Source organism: Hemiscyllium ocellatum, chromosome 20 (assembly GCF_020745735.1).
Source record: "Hemiscyllium ocellatum isolate sHemOce1 chromosome 20, sHemOce1.pat.X.cur, whole genome shotgun sequence".
Classification (NCBI taxonomy): domain Eukaryota; kingdom Metazoa; phylum Chordata; class Chondrichthyes; order Orectolobiformes; family Hemiscylliidae; genus Hemiscyllium; species Hemiscyllium ocellatum.
The window spans coordinates 14,360,683-14,378,486 of record NC_083420.1 but is presented as its reverse complement, the minus strand read 5'-3'; the positions used below and the strand labels follow the sequence as shown (position 1 = coordinate 14,378,486).

General features: G+C 43.9%; 1 protein-coding gene across 3 annotated transcripts in view; it reads right to left on the bottom strand.

Moving 5' to 3' along the window:
• Positions 1-17,804, bottom strand: part of LOC132825353 (neuronal-specific septin-3-like) — a 407,090-nt gene that overhangs the window by 183,259 nt on the left and 206,027 nt on the right. The window lies entirely within an intron of this gene.

Below are 17,804 nucleotides of genomic sequence, written 5' to 3'. Positions count from 1 at the left end.
GACATGCACAATGTAGCCAGACAGACGTGAGTACCAACCTTTAAATCTTTCCAACACACACACTGGTGGCAGGCAGGTCCTGATTAACAGTGTGCTAGAAGGAATATTACCATCACTATCCGTAGCTCTGGGCTATATGTAAAAGTGTATGCTGCCATAGCAACTTGAACTCCATGAACAATTGGCTGGATGACAAATCTGGATCAGAGGACTGCCAACAATAACGGCTCTGTCCCCTTTACAACAGGGAGGAGGGGGATTTGGGCCCTGCCTCTTTGCCCTACCCATGGTGGACGCCATAGCAGTGTGGGTCAGGGGTCAGACCTACCTTCAGGCAGAGAACCTGCCCTGGTCCACCAGCCAATACTGATCGGGTACGTTCACACTGACTTCTGTTTAGACTCCCCATTCATTGTATGTTAGCTCTTGCTCTTCGCGAAAGTCATGGGGATTGATGTCAATGGGAGGGCATGGCTCTCCTGCGCTGGAGGAAACATGAACACTTGGAAAAACCTGGGTATCTTCCCCAACTGATGCTCTCGTGCTTCTTGCTTATCTGATGCATCATTGCACTGCAGACGGCTCGCTGCACCTGATGGCTTTTGGCAGTTTGGGAGGATGTAGTTGCACTCAAACATTGTGGTGTCATCCCCTTCTTTTCTATCGAAGAAGCTGGCCCGATCCTAGCAATGTGTGCGGCATGGACAGATAATCCAGGCTCTTGAAGTGGCACCACTGTAGGCGGATCCAAGTGTAAATCCTGGGATACAGGCAGGTGAAACCAAACAATAACTCAGAAAGCCTGACTTGCAGCCTTTAACAGAGTAAACATCCCGAGACACTTCACAGGGATGCTAACAGACAACACGCGCCTTTAACCCCAGGGGTGACCCAAACTTTGGCAAAAGTGTTGGGTTTTAAGGCATGTGACAGTGAGAGAGAAAAACATTGAGGATAGGAGCAGGAGTAGGCCATTCGGCCCCTCAAACCTGTTCCATCATTTAATATGATCATAGCTGATCACCACGCTCAGCACTCAAATCCTGTCCTTCCCCATATCCCTTCCTTTCGCGACAAGAGCTGTGTCTAATTCCTTCTTGAAAACGCAATGGTTTGGCCTCAACTATGTTCAGTGGCAGAGAATTCCATAGGCTCACTACTGTCTGCTTGAAGAAATTTCTTCTCATCTCACTTTTAAGGGGTTTACCCCTTGATAGGTTTTAAGACATGCCTGCATGTGTATGAGAGAGAGAGATGCACCAACAAAGAATCCGAGTTATAAGTCTGACCTTTTCTGGGTATCCTCGATTCCAATCATTTCAGCAATGGCCCCAACCGGGCCCCTGAACTCTGCACTTTCTTCCTTAACCCTCTCCATCTCTTTTTCCTTCCTTTGAAATGCTTTTTTTTAAAACCTGCATCTGTGACAAAGCTTCTAGCTATCTGGCCTAATATCGCTTTACGGCTAATGTTTGATTATAACTCTCCTGTGAAGTGGCTGAGATCCTTTCGTTATTTTAAAGCTGCTATATCAAGTCACATTGTCGTATATCAAATAGAAGGTGCATAAAAACTCTTCAATATGCTTCACGTTAAGTTTCTGGAAAGGAGCACGAGCCCGAAATGAGCATAAGCCTGCAACTTCAACTGTGTATAAATGCAAGACCACGAAACATGACACAACAATTTTATGAATTTGTCTGTCTCTTAAAACTCAAATGAAATACTTCCTCTTGGAACATTTCCTCTTTCACTGCCTACCTGCAAAGAACATTCGTTTCTCAGAACAACTCCAGGTATTATTGCAATATTGACTCCCCAAATGCTTGCGGTATGTAAGAATTCAATTCTTAATGCAATACAAGGCTGCAATTAGCTTCATTTAAATTACTTTCTGGAATGGTAATGTGACACTATACTACACAGCAATGATGGGCATGAAATTAAAACCGAAAGTGATGGAGTAACTCAACTAATCTGACAGTGCCTGTGGAGAGGGGAACTAACTTAATGTTGGAAGTCCAGCATGGGAAGGGTTGTCGAACAAATAAACTTTGGTGTGCAGGTTCATAATTCCTTTGAAGGTGGAGTCGCAGGTAGACATGATAGTGACGAAAGCGTTTGGTATACTTGTCTTTCTTGGTCAATGCATTCAGCGTAGGAGTTGGGAGGTCATGTTGCAGCTGCACAGGACATTGGGTAAGTCACTTTGGAATACCGCATTCAATTCTGGTCTCCCCGCTATTGGAAAGATGTTAAATTTTAAAGGGCTCAGAAAAGATTTACAAGGATGTTGAAGGGATTGAAGGTTTTAAAATTTAGGGAGAGGATGAATAGGCTGGGACTATTTTCCCTAGAGGCTGAGGAGTGACATTATACAGGTCTATAAAATTGTGAGGGGTATGGATAAGGTGAATAGCCAACATCTTTTTCCCAGGTTAGGGGATCCAAAATTAGAGAGCATACGTTTATGGGGAGAGGGGAACGATTTATAAGGGACTTAATGGGCACCTTTTTCATGCAGAGGGTGGTGCGCATATGGAATGAGTTGCCAAAGGAAGTGATGGAGGCTGGTACAGTTATAACAGTTAAAAGGCATCTGAATGGGTGCATGAATAGGAAGGGTTCAGCGGGATATCAGCCAAGTGCAGGCAAATGGGACTAGATTAATTCAGCATATCTGGTGGGCATGGACTGAAGCGTCTGTTTAGCATTGTACATCTCTACAGCTCTGAACCTCCCAGGAAGAGAAATACTATACTTGGAATGTTAGGGAAATGGGTTTGGGTGGGTTGCTCTTTGGAGGGTCAGTGTGGACTGGTTGGGCTAAAGGGCCTGTTTCCACACTGTAGGTAATCTAATCTAAACTCAGCTCCTCTATCTGATGATTCCAGACCTGCTGCGTTTCTCCAGCACTTTCTGGTTTTAGGTCAGAAATCCAGTATCAGTGTTATATTGGCAAATATAATTTTAATTCCAAATTAGAAACAGGCTTTCCAAATATGTTTGATTATTAAAACTGCATAGCTGAGCAACTTTACCTAATGAATGCAATTTTGTGTGTGTGTGTGCGCACACTCGCAATATTAAACCCTTGGTAACATATCCTTGCTTTGAAAGCATTTTATGAAGCAACACTGTCATCTCTCTGTTCTGCAAGGCAAAAGAATGATCAAATAGGTCTTTTGCACTGGTTCTGGTGACATGAAGACAAAGACCTCTCGAAGATTGTGTAACAAGGGAGTTGAAAGGTGCTGCTTTAACATGTAAAGGAATACAGCCATAGCTAAACAAACATTCATTCACCCAATGGACCTCATTCTGTCAGCTTTCACAATATGTGCTGAAAGATAGATCTTCTGCATAAATTCCTGTTTACTGCAGCAATGTTTCCTCAGCTTCGTGATGTGTTAGCTCTCTCCAAGCTCATTGCAAACACTGGGAGGCTTCAACCATCAGCTGAATTATTTTCTTTCCTGAAAGTTACCTTTTCTTTTCTGCTTCTTCCCTTTCACACCAGCTCCCGCCCCTCGCTAAACAAACGTGAGATACAGTGGACGCCAGAAATCTGATTTTCCTTCTTTTCTATATAAAACAGAATGCTGGGTAAAAAAAAATCAGCAAGGAATGACATTTTTCTTGGGGGAGGGGAGAGAGAGAGAGAGACAGAGACAGAGACAGAGAGAAACAGATTTAACATTTCGGTTGAAATGGAAAGACTGAGGAAGGACTATGTCTGTTACAGACTTTCAGCCAGTCTGGGAGAGGGTATAAAGTAAGATCTATAAGGGAGAACAATAGCAAGGAAGGCATGAGATACTAAAGAGAGGATGGTGCAAGGCAGGAAAATGGGGTGGCATGATGGCTCACTGCTGCCTCACAGCACCGGATACCTGGGTTCGATTTCACCCTTAGGCAGTAGAGCTGTGCACATTCCTGGTGTCTGTGTGGGTTTCCTCCGAGTGCTCTGGTTTCCTCCCACAGTCCAAAGATGTGCAAGTTATGGTGGATTAGCTGTAGAAAATTGCCTATAGTGTCCAGAGATGCGTGGGCTAGCCATGGGAAATACAGGACCGCAGGGAAGTGGTGGATCTGGGTGGGATACTCTTCAGAGGGCCAGTGTGGACTTGATGGGCCAATTGGCCTGCTTCCACACCGTAGGAAAGTGGTTATAATGGATGAATTGTAAAAACAAAATGTGTATCTAGCTTCTTAAATTAGTTGTTGACTGCAGGAAAGGGAATGCAGTTACAAACTGGTTAAAAGATAAGTCAGTTTGGAACTGGTGAGAGAAATGGAATTAATCACAGCAACGCAGTTGTCCTAATAAATGGGAGCGGCAATCATAATCTGAAATTGTTGGAACGCAGTGTCAAGTCTGGAAGGCTACAGAGTGTCAGATCAATGGCAGGGAGTGCAGATCCTGAAGCTGATCAAAAAAAACTGGCCTTGTTACCTCTCTCCAGAAAGACTGGTACACTTTCGCTCTGGTGCAGCTGCGAATGCTGTCATCACTGATTCATTCAAAAGTCCCACCTGAGCAGTTCAGAACAACCTGTCCTTTTATAATCCCAAGGGCCACGTCCGGGCAAGCATGGTCGTATTGACTGCAGCAACAGGCGTGAGGGGCTGAATGGCCTTCTTCTGTTTCTTTCTGCACTGACATCTTCTTCAGCACCTGGTCTCTACTTACTTCCTACACAGTCCCCCTTATTGTTAAAAAAAACTCGAGTGCTTGAACCAATGTATAACATTTGGAGCCCAGTGTTTTTCACACAGAGGGTGGTGCGTGTATGGAATGAGCTGCTAGAGTAAGTGGTGGAGGCTGGTACAATTGCAACATTTAAGAGGCATTTGGATGGGTATATGGACAGGAAGGGTTTGGAGGGATATGGGCCGGGTGCTGGCAGGTGGGACTAGATTGGGTTGGGATATCTAGTCAGCAAAGACGGGTTGGACTGAAGGGTCTGTTTCCATGCTGTATATCTCTATGACTCTATAACGCAGTAAACATTATGTGGATAATTAACATTTGATGTCTCTTTCAAGAATTTTTCAATTTGTAAACCAGGATTTATTTCACAAACAAACACAGAGAATGCTGGAGAAACTCAGCAGATCTGGCAGCGTCTGTGGAGAGAGAACCAGAGTTCAAGTTTCGGGTATAATACGATTCTTCCTCAGAACAGAGCAGGGTGTTTTATGGTAAAGTAAACTTTGTTTTAACCGGCACTTTAATCAAACAGTGCTCTTGATAAACCAGCAAGAAGCATATATCTCACTGTTTGAGTATTTGTGCTGTAAATAAAGTTTAGCAGAGACGTGTATGTGTATACGCCCTACACTACATTTCTAACAATTGGTGTGTGTTTTTACATTGATTTTAGGAGGTGTGCTGGCTTTTGCACACAGATTCTTTTGAGGGACACGGGTACCTCAAAGCTTCGCTTGGTCAGGGTGTACTGCAGTGAGGCGATCCTCTCGATCATCCAGAATATTTCATCAACTGGTACTAGGACAACTCATTGCTGGCTAATAAAAAAAACGCTTGCGATATATATATATGCATAGACATTAGGTTCACCCCATTCTCAGTCAACTTTAATCACTGGAAATGCTTATGCCAGAAAGCAAAAGAGACAGAACAAACAACAAATTTTACTCTGTTTTGCAAATTAATCAATCTGCTCATCACAAGCGAAAGATCCAAAGCACCACCAAACAGTAATTTAAAGGCAAGGGTCCCATCAGCCGATTTCAGAGTAGGTCACGTCCTGGGGCAAAACCATTGCCAGGGTAGAGTGTAATGTTGGGAGGAGAGGACAGGAGGCCTGTTGCATAGCCAGCTCAACCCTTTGTCAAAATACCAAGACCTGGCCTTATCAAGCCCAGGAGCATCCTGCTGAATCAGGAAGGTGTACACTGCGGCTATCGCTGTCACCTCTGGTCATGGAGGCACAAAAGTTAACAGGCAGGCTCTGGTGCAGGGCCAGCGACAAGGCTATTCCTGGCTCTCTGAGCACTAAAGCAAGAGGACAGGCCAGGGAGAAGGAACTGAATCTGACAGAACGTTAAACATCACCAACACAATAAACAAAGCCAAACAGAGAAGGAAAAATTAAGTGCTGATTTTAGGAGAGGGAGATGCAAGGACAAACGGTTAAAAAAATCAGTTTGGAACTGGTGGCAGAAAGCAACACCGAGGACAAAATGTCTGCACTGGATTTCCACATCAACAAGTGGAGATAAATGGGCTTGGATCCTTAAAAAAAAGGGGTTGACACAGTGATTAACACTGCTACTTCACAGTTCAGGCGACTGTCAATGAGGAGTTTGTACGTTCACCCTGTGTCTGTGTGGGTTTCATCCCATGGGAAATATAGGGTTGGGGGCTGGTGAAATGCCCTTTTGAAGGGTCAGCGCAGGACTCGATGGGCTGAATGGTCTCCTTCCGCATTGTAAGGATCTAGTGATTCTTAGAGGTGGCCATTTTGATGCTGAGTCATTGTTGGAGCTCAGGGAAATGTGCATGAAAGACTGTGGGTTCCCACCCAACCATAAGCTGCCTTTAACCCGAGGTCTCTCTGAATGCACCGGCAACTTCAACAAATAAGAGGTGGGTTTATTGGGCTTTTTCCAATAAGGAGAAAGTCTTCATTCAGTGCCAACAAAGCAATTTTAATGTTTTTATTTCAATACAAATTCTCTTACTTAAACATTCCAAATGTAAAAGCAAGTGCCTGTGGCTCTAATTACCAGGTTATTATTACATTGCTGCTGTGTAGAAACTGGCTGCTAGAATTCCTGCACTACAAGCAACTGCACTTTTAAAAAAAGACTATATAATAAGGTTTTAAAGGTGCTACATAAATGCAAGTTTTTCTTTATAAACAACAGTGCTTGTGAAGAGATACTATCAGAGCGATTTACTGAAATATTAATTATTCCACAATTTTGCACAGTTTAGGACCCAACAACATATAATGCAACACATCTGTCTGGCAACATCAATAAGCTGAGTATTAGATTAGATTACTTACAGCGTGGAAACAGGCCCTTCAGCCCAACAAGTCCACACCAACCCGCCAAAGCGCAACCTACCCAGACCCATTCCCCTACATTTACCCCGGGTCTCTGGCGCTGTGAGGCAGCAGTGCTAACCACTGTGCCACCATGCCGCCCGTCAGTGCATCAAAAATAATTACACTCACCAAATGAAAGCCAGCAGTGAAGCCCTGCACTTGCTACTCTTCCCGAACCAATCGATATGTAACACTTACTACTGTCCACAATCTCCGGCAGCTGACTAAATGCCATTTGTGAAATATTTCCTTCAAATTTGAATTCTGATCATTGTACTTGTTAAAAGCATTGTGTAGCAAAAATATCTGGCATGTTTTTAAACCGCCGTGCCAACCTGAATTCTCAACCCACAAAAATTCAGAGCCAGAAGTATCAGTTCAAAAATAATAACCCAAGAGCTCAAGACTCAAACTTTCCTCTGACAAACTAAAATCGCTTCAAGGAAGTCGACGCACGCAGCTAAGGCAGGGTTTGTAGGATGTGATAACGGTGCTGGATGAATCCAACATCCTGACTGATTCCCAGGGCTGACCTGCAGTTCCAGCACCGACATGCCAGACAAAATGGCAGCTGTTGGTGTAACCAGCTCAAGGATGGCCAACATCCAAACTGTGCGGCCAAACTCCACAATGCTAGCTCTTTTTAACCTGCACAAGGAGACTCATCACAGTGTGTTTTTAAAAGCACAGGGGGAGTCTTATAGAAACGTATAAATTATGATGGGAATAGATAAAATAGAAGCAGGGAGGTGGTTTTCACTGGTGTGTGAAACTAGAACTAGGGTGTATAACCTCAAAATAAGGAGGAGCAGGTTTCGAACTGAGTTGAGGAGGAACTTCTTCACCTAAAGGGTTCTGAATCAGTGGAATTTCCTGCCCAGTGAAGCAGTTGAGGTTAGGTGAAATCATAGAACACCTACAATGAGGAAACGGGCAATTCAACCCCATTAGTCTACACCGAGTCTCCGAAGAGCATCACACTCAGATTCACCCCCCCCGTGGGCGGCACGGTGGCACAGTGGTTAGCACTGCTGTCTCACAGCGCCTGAGACCCGGGTTCAATTCCCGACTCAGGCGACAGACTGTGTGGAGTTTGCACGTTCTCCCCGTGTCTGCGTGGGTTTCCTCCGGGTGCTCCGGTTTCCTCCCACAGTCCAAAGATGTGCAGGTCAGGTGAATTGGCCATGCTAAATTGCCTGTAGTGTTAGGTAAATGTAGGGGTATGGGTGGGTTGCGCTTCGGCGGGTCGGTGTGGACTTGTTGGGCCGAAGGGCCTGTTTCCACACTGCAAGTAATCTAATTTAATCTAATCTAATCTAATTCTGTCTTTCATGGCTAACCCGCCTCACTTACACATCCTTGGACAATACGGGCAATTTAGAATCCCTACAGTGTGGAAACAGGCCTTCGGCCCAACAAGTCCATACTGACTCTCGGAAGAGTAACCAACCCACACTTATTCCTCCTACCCTACATTTGCACCCGACTAATGCACCTAACCGACACATCCCTGAACACTATGGGTAATTTAGCATGGCCAATCCACCTTAAACTGCACACCTTTGGACTGTGGGAAGAAATTGGAGTACCCAGAAGAAACCCACGCAGACATGCAGACATGGGGAGAATGTGGAACCTCCACACAGTCACCCGAGGCTGGAATTGAACCTGGATCCTGGGCGCTGTGAGGCAGCAGTGCTAACCACTGAGCCACCTTTATTGAATGTTTTTAAGGCAGATGTAGATTTTTGAACAGTAAAGGAATTAAGAGTTATGGGTGAGAGGATGGATAAGTGGAGCTGAGTTCATGAAAAGATCAGCCATGATCTTATTGAATGGTGGAGCAGGCTTGAGGGGCCAGATGGACTATTCCTGCTCCTGGTTCAATGTTGTTATATTTTACTAGTCTGTGCTCATGTGTAAAGTCAGCCCTGGCTTTGGCTGCAGACTGCCTGGCATGAGGGAAGAAAATTAATCCATACAGCACACCCTAACACAGAATGAAACATCCCAAACTGCTTTCCAATGTCAGGGAGAGACAACGTTAATCACAGTGGATGATGTTAGGTGATCAGAAACTTGGTGAAAGCGAGGTTGTGAGGAAGCCCTTGTGGAGGAGAGGGGGCTGCCCAAAAAGTAGGGTTACAAAGTAGTACGAGCAGGAGAGTGGGAGAGCACAGCAAGTCAGGCAGCATCAGGAAGAAGGGTTACACCTGAAAAGTCAACTTCTCCACCTCCTGATGCTGCCTGGTTTATGTTGTTCCAGCCTCCTGCTCATCTACCTTGGATTCCAGCATCTGCAGTTTTGTCTCTAAAAAAGGTTTAGCAAACAAATTGCAGCATGAAAGACAATAACTGAACACAACTTTTGGGAGAAATGGAAGGGAAGATAAAGTGGTAATGTCACAGGATAGGTAATCCAGAGCCAAGTGTTCTGCGGGCAAGAGTTCAATTCCTACTTTGGTGGTTGACGGAATGTAAGTACAATTAATAATACTGGGTGGTAAATACAGGGCTCCTGTGGTGTTGTAACAGCGTCCCTACCACTGGTCCTTAAGGTCTGGGTTCAACTCTTATCTGCTCCAGAGGTGTGTTATAACATCTCTGACCAGGTTGATTAGAAACACATACAAACTATATGGGAAACAGGAAATCAGTGAAGCTTTGAGGGCTCTGGTGGCACAGTGGTAGTGTCCCCACCACTGAGCTTTGCTGCCAGGTTCAAGCCCTGCCTGCTCTACAGAGATGTGATAACATCGCAGACTGGATTAATCAGAAACTATCTTGGGGGGGTGGAGGCATATACGCTTCAAGTATGAAAGACTTTGCAAGTTATGTTAGGTTGATATGGGTTTGTTGTTGTAGAGTAGGAAAATCACTCCCTTTTGAGGACAACAGCTGCCAAGAACACCAGTACTGTGCCACAACAGCCATGTGCCAGGTACATAGGCGGTACCTTCTAACAACTGGCAGACCATGTCAGACAATACTTCCCTTTGACCATATGGGAGCAGGCTAATCAGCTAATTGTCCTCAACCAGACCCTGCTCAGAAACCTCTTGGCAGTGTGTCCAATATTGGATGAGATTCTCCCAGTGGACAGCATTGCTTCAGTAATCCTGACTGTGCTGGCAAGTCCACCAGAAACCAATCCAAGGCTATCCGCTGGCTTGCATTGAAACCACATTGTGGCAGCTAATGCAACTGAACTTCAATACAAGACAGATCTGGAATTGAAAACTAGTCTATGTGATGGTAACCGTGGAACCATCAATTGGTGGAGAAACCTTCTTATCTTACTAACGTCCCTTAGAGAAAGATATTCGCTGTCCATACCTGGTCTGGCCTACATGATTCCAGGTCCATAATATAGGCCATGCAAACTACTTAGTCCTGGGGAAATTAGAGATGGACAATAAATGGTAGCCCCATCTGTGATGTCCAAATCTCCAGAAAACATTGTTAGAAAGCCTCACGTTCCAAAAATAAAAATTCAACAGCTTGGATGTCTGTTTCTTTTAATTGGATAGAGCTGGAAGCTACTTTGATGGTTAATGCTCTGTACTCCTATTGTAACAGTGAATGAGTCATAAAGTCATACAGATGTACAACACGGAAATGGACCCTCAGTCCAACTTATCTATGCTGACCAGATATCCTAAATTAATTTGGTCCCATTTGCCAGCATTTGGCTCATATCCCTCTAAACCCTTCCTATTCATATACCCCTCCAGATGCCTTTTAAATGCTGTAATTTCCTATTTCCACTATTTCCTCTGGCAGCTTACTCCATACATATACCACCCTCTGCGTAAAGAAGTTGCCCCTTGGGTCCCTTTTAAATCTTTTCCCTCTCACCTTAAAACTATACCCTCTAGTTTTTCAACTCCACTAACCTGGGAGAAAGACCTTGTCTATTTATCCTCTCCATGCCCCTCATGATTTTATAAACCTCTATAAGGTCACTCCTCAGCCTCCGACACGCCAAGGAAAACAGCCCCAGCCTATTCAGCCTCTCCCTACAACTCAAATCCTCCAACTCCAGCAACATCCTTGTTAATCTTTTCAGCACCCTTTCAATAACATCTTTCCCGTAGCAATGTTGCAATTTTAACGTAAAATCATATCTTTGCCACTGTGAGACCTTTAGCTTTTAGTCATCTATTCATTTAACAAATTGGTTCTACAAACATATTCCATACTACCAATTGACTCCCTCATTCAAGCAACTCCATTTAAACAATTATCCATAAGGTTTATGGTGGTTGCAGTCACAAAGCATGTAAAAACATGAAATGAAAAAAATATTAACTAAGAAACAACATTTCCTGTACACACCAGAGATAATTAACCTGACCAACATTTCTCGCTGATCCCTGTCCTGTCATCCACTAGCGATATCCAATTATAAATCCAGAAGGCATTTGGCATACTTGCTTTCATTGGCCAGAGCACTGAGTACAGAAGTTGGGATGTCATGTTATGGCTGTGTAAGATGTTGGGTAAGGCCACATTTGGAGTACCGTGCACAATTCTGGTCACCCTTCTTTATGAAGGATATTATTAAACTAGAAACGGTGCGAAAAAGATTTACAAAGATGTTACTGAGACTGGAAGGTTTGAGTCAAAAGGAGAGGCTGGATTGGCTGGGGCCTTTACGCCTGGAATGTAGAGGCTGAGGGGTAACCTTATATCACGAGGGGCATGGATAGGGTGAATAGCAAAGATCTTTTCCCCAGGGTAGGGGAGTCCAAAACAGGGTTAAGGGGAAAGATTTTAAAGGGACGTGAGGGTCAACTTTTTCACTCAGACGATGATGTGTTTATGGAACGAGCTGTCACAGGAAATGATAGAGACTGGTACAATTACAACACTGAAAAGACACTTGGACAGACACATGGATAGCAAAGGTTTGGACAGATATTGACCAAATGCAGGCAACTTAGAAACCTGCTGAAAATGTGTTCCTGGTTAAAACACAGCAGGTTAGGCAGCATCCAAGGAATAGGAAATTCGACATTTCGGGCATAAGCCCTTCATCAGGAATGAGGAGAGTGTGCCAAGCAGGCTAAGATAAAAGGTAGGGAGGAGGGACTTGGGGGAGGGGCGATGGAGATGTGATAGGTGGAAGGAGGTCAAGGTGAGGGTGATAGGCCGGAGTGGGGTGAGGGCGGAGAGGTCAGGAAACTTAGAAACCTGGCCCACATAGAGAAATTGGGCTGAAGGACCTGTTTCTGTGTTGTATGACTCTATGAATTCATATGACCACATTGATTTCATGATTTAACCACATGCAGTCTTCAGCTGCCATTCCTGCAATCAATGACAGTGTCCTACATCTGGTCCACCAGACAATACTGGGACTGTCTCAGAATAAAAGCCTTAGAACCAAGATGAGAAAGAACTTTTTCACTCAGAGAAAGATGAATCTTTGGGATCGTCCATTTCAGAAGGTCATGGAGCTCATCTTGTTAAGAAATTTCAAGATGGACATTGATAGATTTCTAGTTACTAATAACATCAAGTGATATGGGGACAGCATGGGAATATGGCATCAAGCTAAATGATCGACCATGATATGATCTCATTGACTAGCAGAGAGGGCTTGAGGGACTGAATGGCTTCCTGCTACTGTGACAAGTTGGGTTATAAGGGTAGATTGGACAGGCTGGAGTTTTGTACTGGGGTGCAACTTGATTGACATGTATAATGGTCCTTTAACAAGTCGGATATGAAAAGAGTGTTTCCTCCTTGGATGCGGCTGGGGGCGGGGGAGGGGGCATTGCCTTAAAATTAGGCGTCACTTTTTTGACAGAAGTGTGGAGATTTTCTTGTATCTCAGAGGGCTGTGTTACTTTGGAACATTTGGCCTCCGAAAGCTGTGGAGATGGGATGATTAAATATTTTGAAGGCAGAGGTAGATAGCTTCTTGTCAGGCGAGGGAATCAACGGTTATCAGAGTAGATGGGAACGTGGCATTTGTAAGACAAACATGTCAGCCATGATGTTATAAAATGGCGAAGCAGGCTCAAAAGGGCCCAATGGTCTACATCTGCTCCTATTTCTCATGTAAGATTAGATTAGATTAGATTACTTACAGTGTGGAAACAGGCCCTTCGGCCCAACAAGTCCACACCGACCCGCCGAAGCACAACCCACCCATACCCCTACATTTACCCCTTACCTAACACTACGGGCAATTTAGCATGGCCAATTCACCTGACCTGCACATCTTTGGACTGTGGGAGGAAACCGGAGCACGCAGAGGAAACCCACGCAGACACGGGAGAACATGCAAACTCCACACAGTCCGTCACCTGAGGCGGGAATTGAATCCAGGTCCCTGGCGCTGTGAGGCAGCAATGCTAACCGCCGTGCCGCCCTAATATTGGTGATAAACCATGATAGAACATCCCATGGTGTACACAAGAGGGTCTCATGTTCATAAAAATGTCAAGAAAGGCCACTTGAATTAACAGACATCGGTACAGTAGAGAATTATGCCTATATATTTGACACCTAAACCTCAATAATTTGCCTATTCTAGTTAGATGTATTCCTGCAATTATCATCATGTGATCTCCATCCACCAACTTGCACACTCATGCTATTGGTTGCCCAACATGTCAATCAGCAGAATGTTCCAACTTCCTACACCAGTCGGTCAGTCAACAAACTCTTCATTATCCTGTCAGATAACTCTTGACTACCCATCAAATGGCTCCTGTTCCCCTGTTCATTATTCTTCCGAGTAGGAACATTGCTTGTGTAATTTTTTTCTTGGGTTTCAGAGATTAATCTTGAACACCTGGAGATTCCAGGGCAACTCTGGAAGGTTGTCAACTCAATCTGCATCCTACCTGTTCTCTGGTGCATCTGGTCCATCAGGTCTCAATTAGATCATGAAATGGAAAACTGTACACATGTGATTGTAGAGAATTCCCAATTTGGATAATGGACTGTCAACGCTAAGCATTCCCATTAGCTTATGATGGAAAGGAGCAGCATTTATGTTGCTTTAGTTAGAAGCTACTGAAGAGTAGTATACAAGTAGATAAACAACGGATATGGATGAGTTAAAGCATTTGTCTCATATTTAGTACTGAGCTTGCAACAATTGGCCAACACTCCCTAGACAGCACCTTCCAAACCCATGACCATCTGGAAGGACAAGGACAGCAGATACACTGTGACTTGAATATTCCCCTTCAAGCCACTCATCACCTGACGTGAAAAAAAATCACCATCTTTCATTGTGGCCAGGTCAAAATCCTGAAAATCCCATCTAATAGCAGAGTGGGTCTACCCTCAGTAAATGGACTGTAGCTGCTAGGGCAAGTTGGGATGGGCAATTAAACATTGACCTATCCAGTGACATCCATATACCATGAATGAATTTAAACAGTCATTGAAAGTAATCAAACACTCCTTTTTAAATAATTGTCCTGTGTAAAACCATTTTCAATTCAAATAAGCAACTGAAAAATGCCTTATCGAGAGATAAGATGGCGACAAAATGCTTGGTCATATCCCTTTAACATTTCCTCCACACATTTTATCTCTAGTTATTAATTCACAAACTCTGTCTGTTGCCAACTGTCAATCATCAATTTCCACAGTAGCAGCTGTGAATGGTCAGAGTGAAAGATATGGAGAATGCGTCACTTTATTATTGTATCGATGTTACTTCTCCCCAAACCTTCGCAATTTGGACAGAGCTATATCGATTTGTGTACTTGCTGTGTTGATTTTCCAGTACTTTAAGATGCATCATATTTCACCAGTAATGAATCACAATGACAGAGCAAGACAAGCACAACATTTTTCTATGCATTTTTATAGACAATATAGAAGGATTTAACTCGGGGAACAACTTATCACTGCCCAGACCTTTATGAAAGTTAGGACCTTCTCAGAGATTCTAAAGTTCTTGTTCCAACAGCCTCACCTATTTACACAGGTGGGCAAGAAGTCTCAAACCAATAGGCTTGAGGTTTTAAAATGAAAATTCACGTGTGATTACTGGGCGGAGAAATGTGGTGACACAACTCTGAAACACCATATCAAAGGCAAAACAAAATGAATATCGCTTTGATATGATCCTAATTAGAGTCACCAGAAATATTTGCAAACATAACCTTTTCAAAAGGTAAAAATACCTTGCCAAGCTATACTTGATTAACAAAAAATATACAACTTACAAAAGACTGGCCTTCATTAACATGTACTATATTATAGTTTTGCTCAAGAAATTTCATTTTCATTTGGTTTTCCTCTCTATATCCATCAGGAGGTCTTTGCATGGTCTGAAGAATTTAGAAGGTGCTTTAGACTGAAGTTATACTGTTCCATTGTCAGTTCAATGTACTGTGGGGAAGGCTTATAGTCTCTAGGCTCTAGTATGTTTGGCTATCTCCCAAGTGCATCATTATCTTTGTGTCGATAAGCACTTGATGTACTTTTCAACAATGTGAGACCACTGGGGATTAAAGTGGGAAGGAGGGGTGAGGAGTGAGTTTCAGGATACAGGGGATGCTTTAAGACAAAATGACGTTGATTAAATTGTTTCACTCGATGGTCAGGATAGATCTTGTTCCAACACCCAAGGGTGCTGATCGCTGCTGCTATATTAAGCTGCTGGCCTCACTAAAGACATGCTCAGTTCACCAGCTCAGCTCAAGCAAGTATCTCGTTCAAAATGAACAGCTGTTGAAGGCTTTTGTGAGCATCTGTCATACTGCGGACCCTTCAGCGCACACTGGAACCCCTCAAAACAACAAATGAAAACCTTATCTGACATTTTCCTTCCCTAATCCTTTCACCTCGGTTGCCATTCGTGTATCATCACTTTTATGACTGAGCTTTTCTTCCTTCCTGTTTTCTTACTAAACAATTTTTCCCTCCGCCCACCAACACCCAAATGAGATGGACAATTGATACAACAGCTACAGAAACAGATTGTTCATTCGAGTATAACCGTGATGAGGCACAAGTAGGAGCTACAACGCAGTGCAAGCATCTGCAGAGGGCAACAGACAAAAGAACTGTTGTTCAAGAGGGAGAGAAAACAGTCAAAACACTGACTCCACTAAGGTTTCAGGTTCACTCTGATGTGGCTGTTCCCAGCAATCAGACGCAGATGCCTCTAATGACTGTCAGTCCAGCAACAATGACCAGATCTTAACTCTTTGAATACTGAAAGACTGCTGCAGGACGAGGCTGAGCACAGAAAAATGTCACTTCACACAGCAGTACTGCAGGCTTGGATAACATAGCTCGAGATTGCTATAGCTACCTAAGGGTCACATTGGCATCAATCCTTGCAGTAAAAGTGGGCAAAAGAAACAGAAACTGCTGGAAAAACTCAGCAGGTCTGGCAGCATCTGTGGAGAGAAAGCAGAGTTAAAATTTCAGGTCTTCTTTGGAACAGGTAGCAGGGTGTGTAGTCAAGGTAACTGTGGATGTGGTGGGTTGATAGTGGATATAGGTGGCCAGCCTATCCCCAGAAATGGAAACAGAGACGTCGAGGAGGGGAAGGGAGAAGTCAGTGATGGACCAGGTAAAACTGAGACCGGGGTCGGAAACTGGAAGCAAACTTTTAAAAATTCCAAATGAGAGAGGGAAGCAACACCCCTCAGAGAAAGAGTTGAGGGCAGGGTGTGGGGGGTCAAAGTAGGGTTGGAACAAGGAATATCCCATGTACCCCATAAAGAGACAGGCCTAACTGTCATGGCCACCCTTTTGACCATGAGCAAGTGGGAGGAGTTAAAGGAGAGATTATTCAGAGCTCAGCCGTGGGGAGGAGGAGGGTGCCGGTGGATGGGGACAGTTCAGGCCTTATTTCTGAAGTAGAGTTGCTGGATTTGAAACGTTCTCGCTGTTTCACTCTCCACTGATGCTGCTAGACCTGCTGAGTTTCTGCAGAAATTCCTGTTTTCGTTTCCACTTTCCAGCATCCGCAGTTCTTTGGTGATTCGCTTGCTTGCACAATGGGACCAGTCAACTGAGACTTGTGGACGTTCTCCAGGTCAAATGAGGCAGCACAATTATAGGGGGATGTGTATGCACGTGGGAGAGGAGTGGGATGTAGGCCTTTGGAAGAAGGATGACGCTGCTCAAGGCACCAACCTGCATATGGAGTCTCTTAACGTGGAGAGCTATTGTAGCTATTACATGGTTCTGACTGACCTGGGAATCCAGTCACATTGGCTCAAATATAGATTGGTCATATTGATGTCTGACTCATTCAAGACCGTGAGCGTGTTGTGCATCATGGTAAACAGAAGTTTTGCAGGTGGCAAGAGAGAGAGAGAATTATACATTACAAATCTTATCCAAGTACTATGAATTGTATGAATGTTTATCAGTCATGTTTTACACAAGTGATACATTAATGCTAACGTGAAACAAGGAACTGTGGATGCTGGAACAAAACCAGAAATTGCTGGCCAAACTCATCAGCATCTGTGGAGAGAGAAACAGAGTGAGCATTTCGAGTCCAGGGTGCCTCCTACTCTGAAGGAAAGTTACTGGACTCAAAACAATAACTCTCTTCACAGAGTTTCTCCAGCAATTTCTGTTTTCGATACATTAATGCTAGTCACGCTCCTGGATGAAGGATAGATGCTCTTTTTAATATGACTTGGGGGTTTTGATTACACATTCCCACAATCGTGCAAGCAAGTTACAAAAAAATTAGATACAACACACAATTTCATCAAT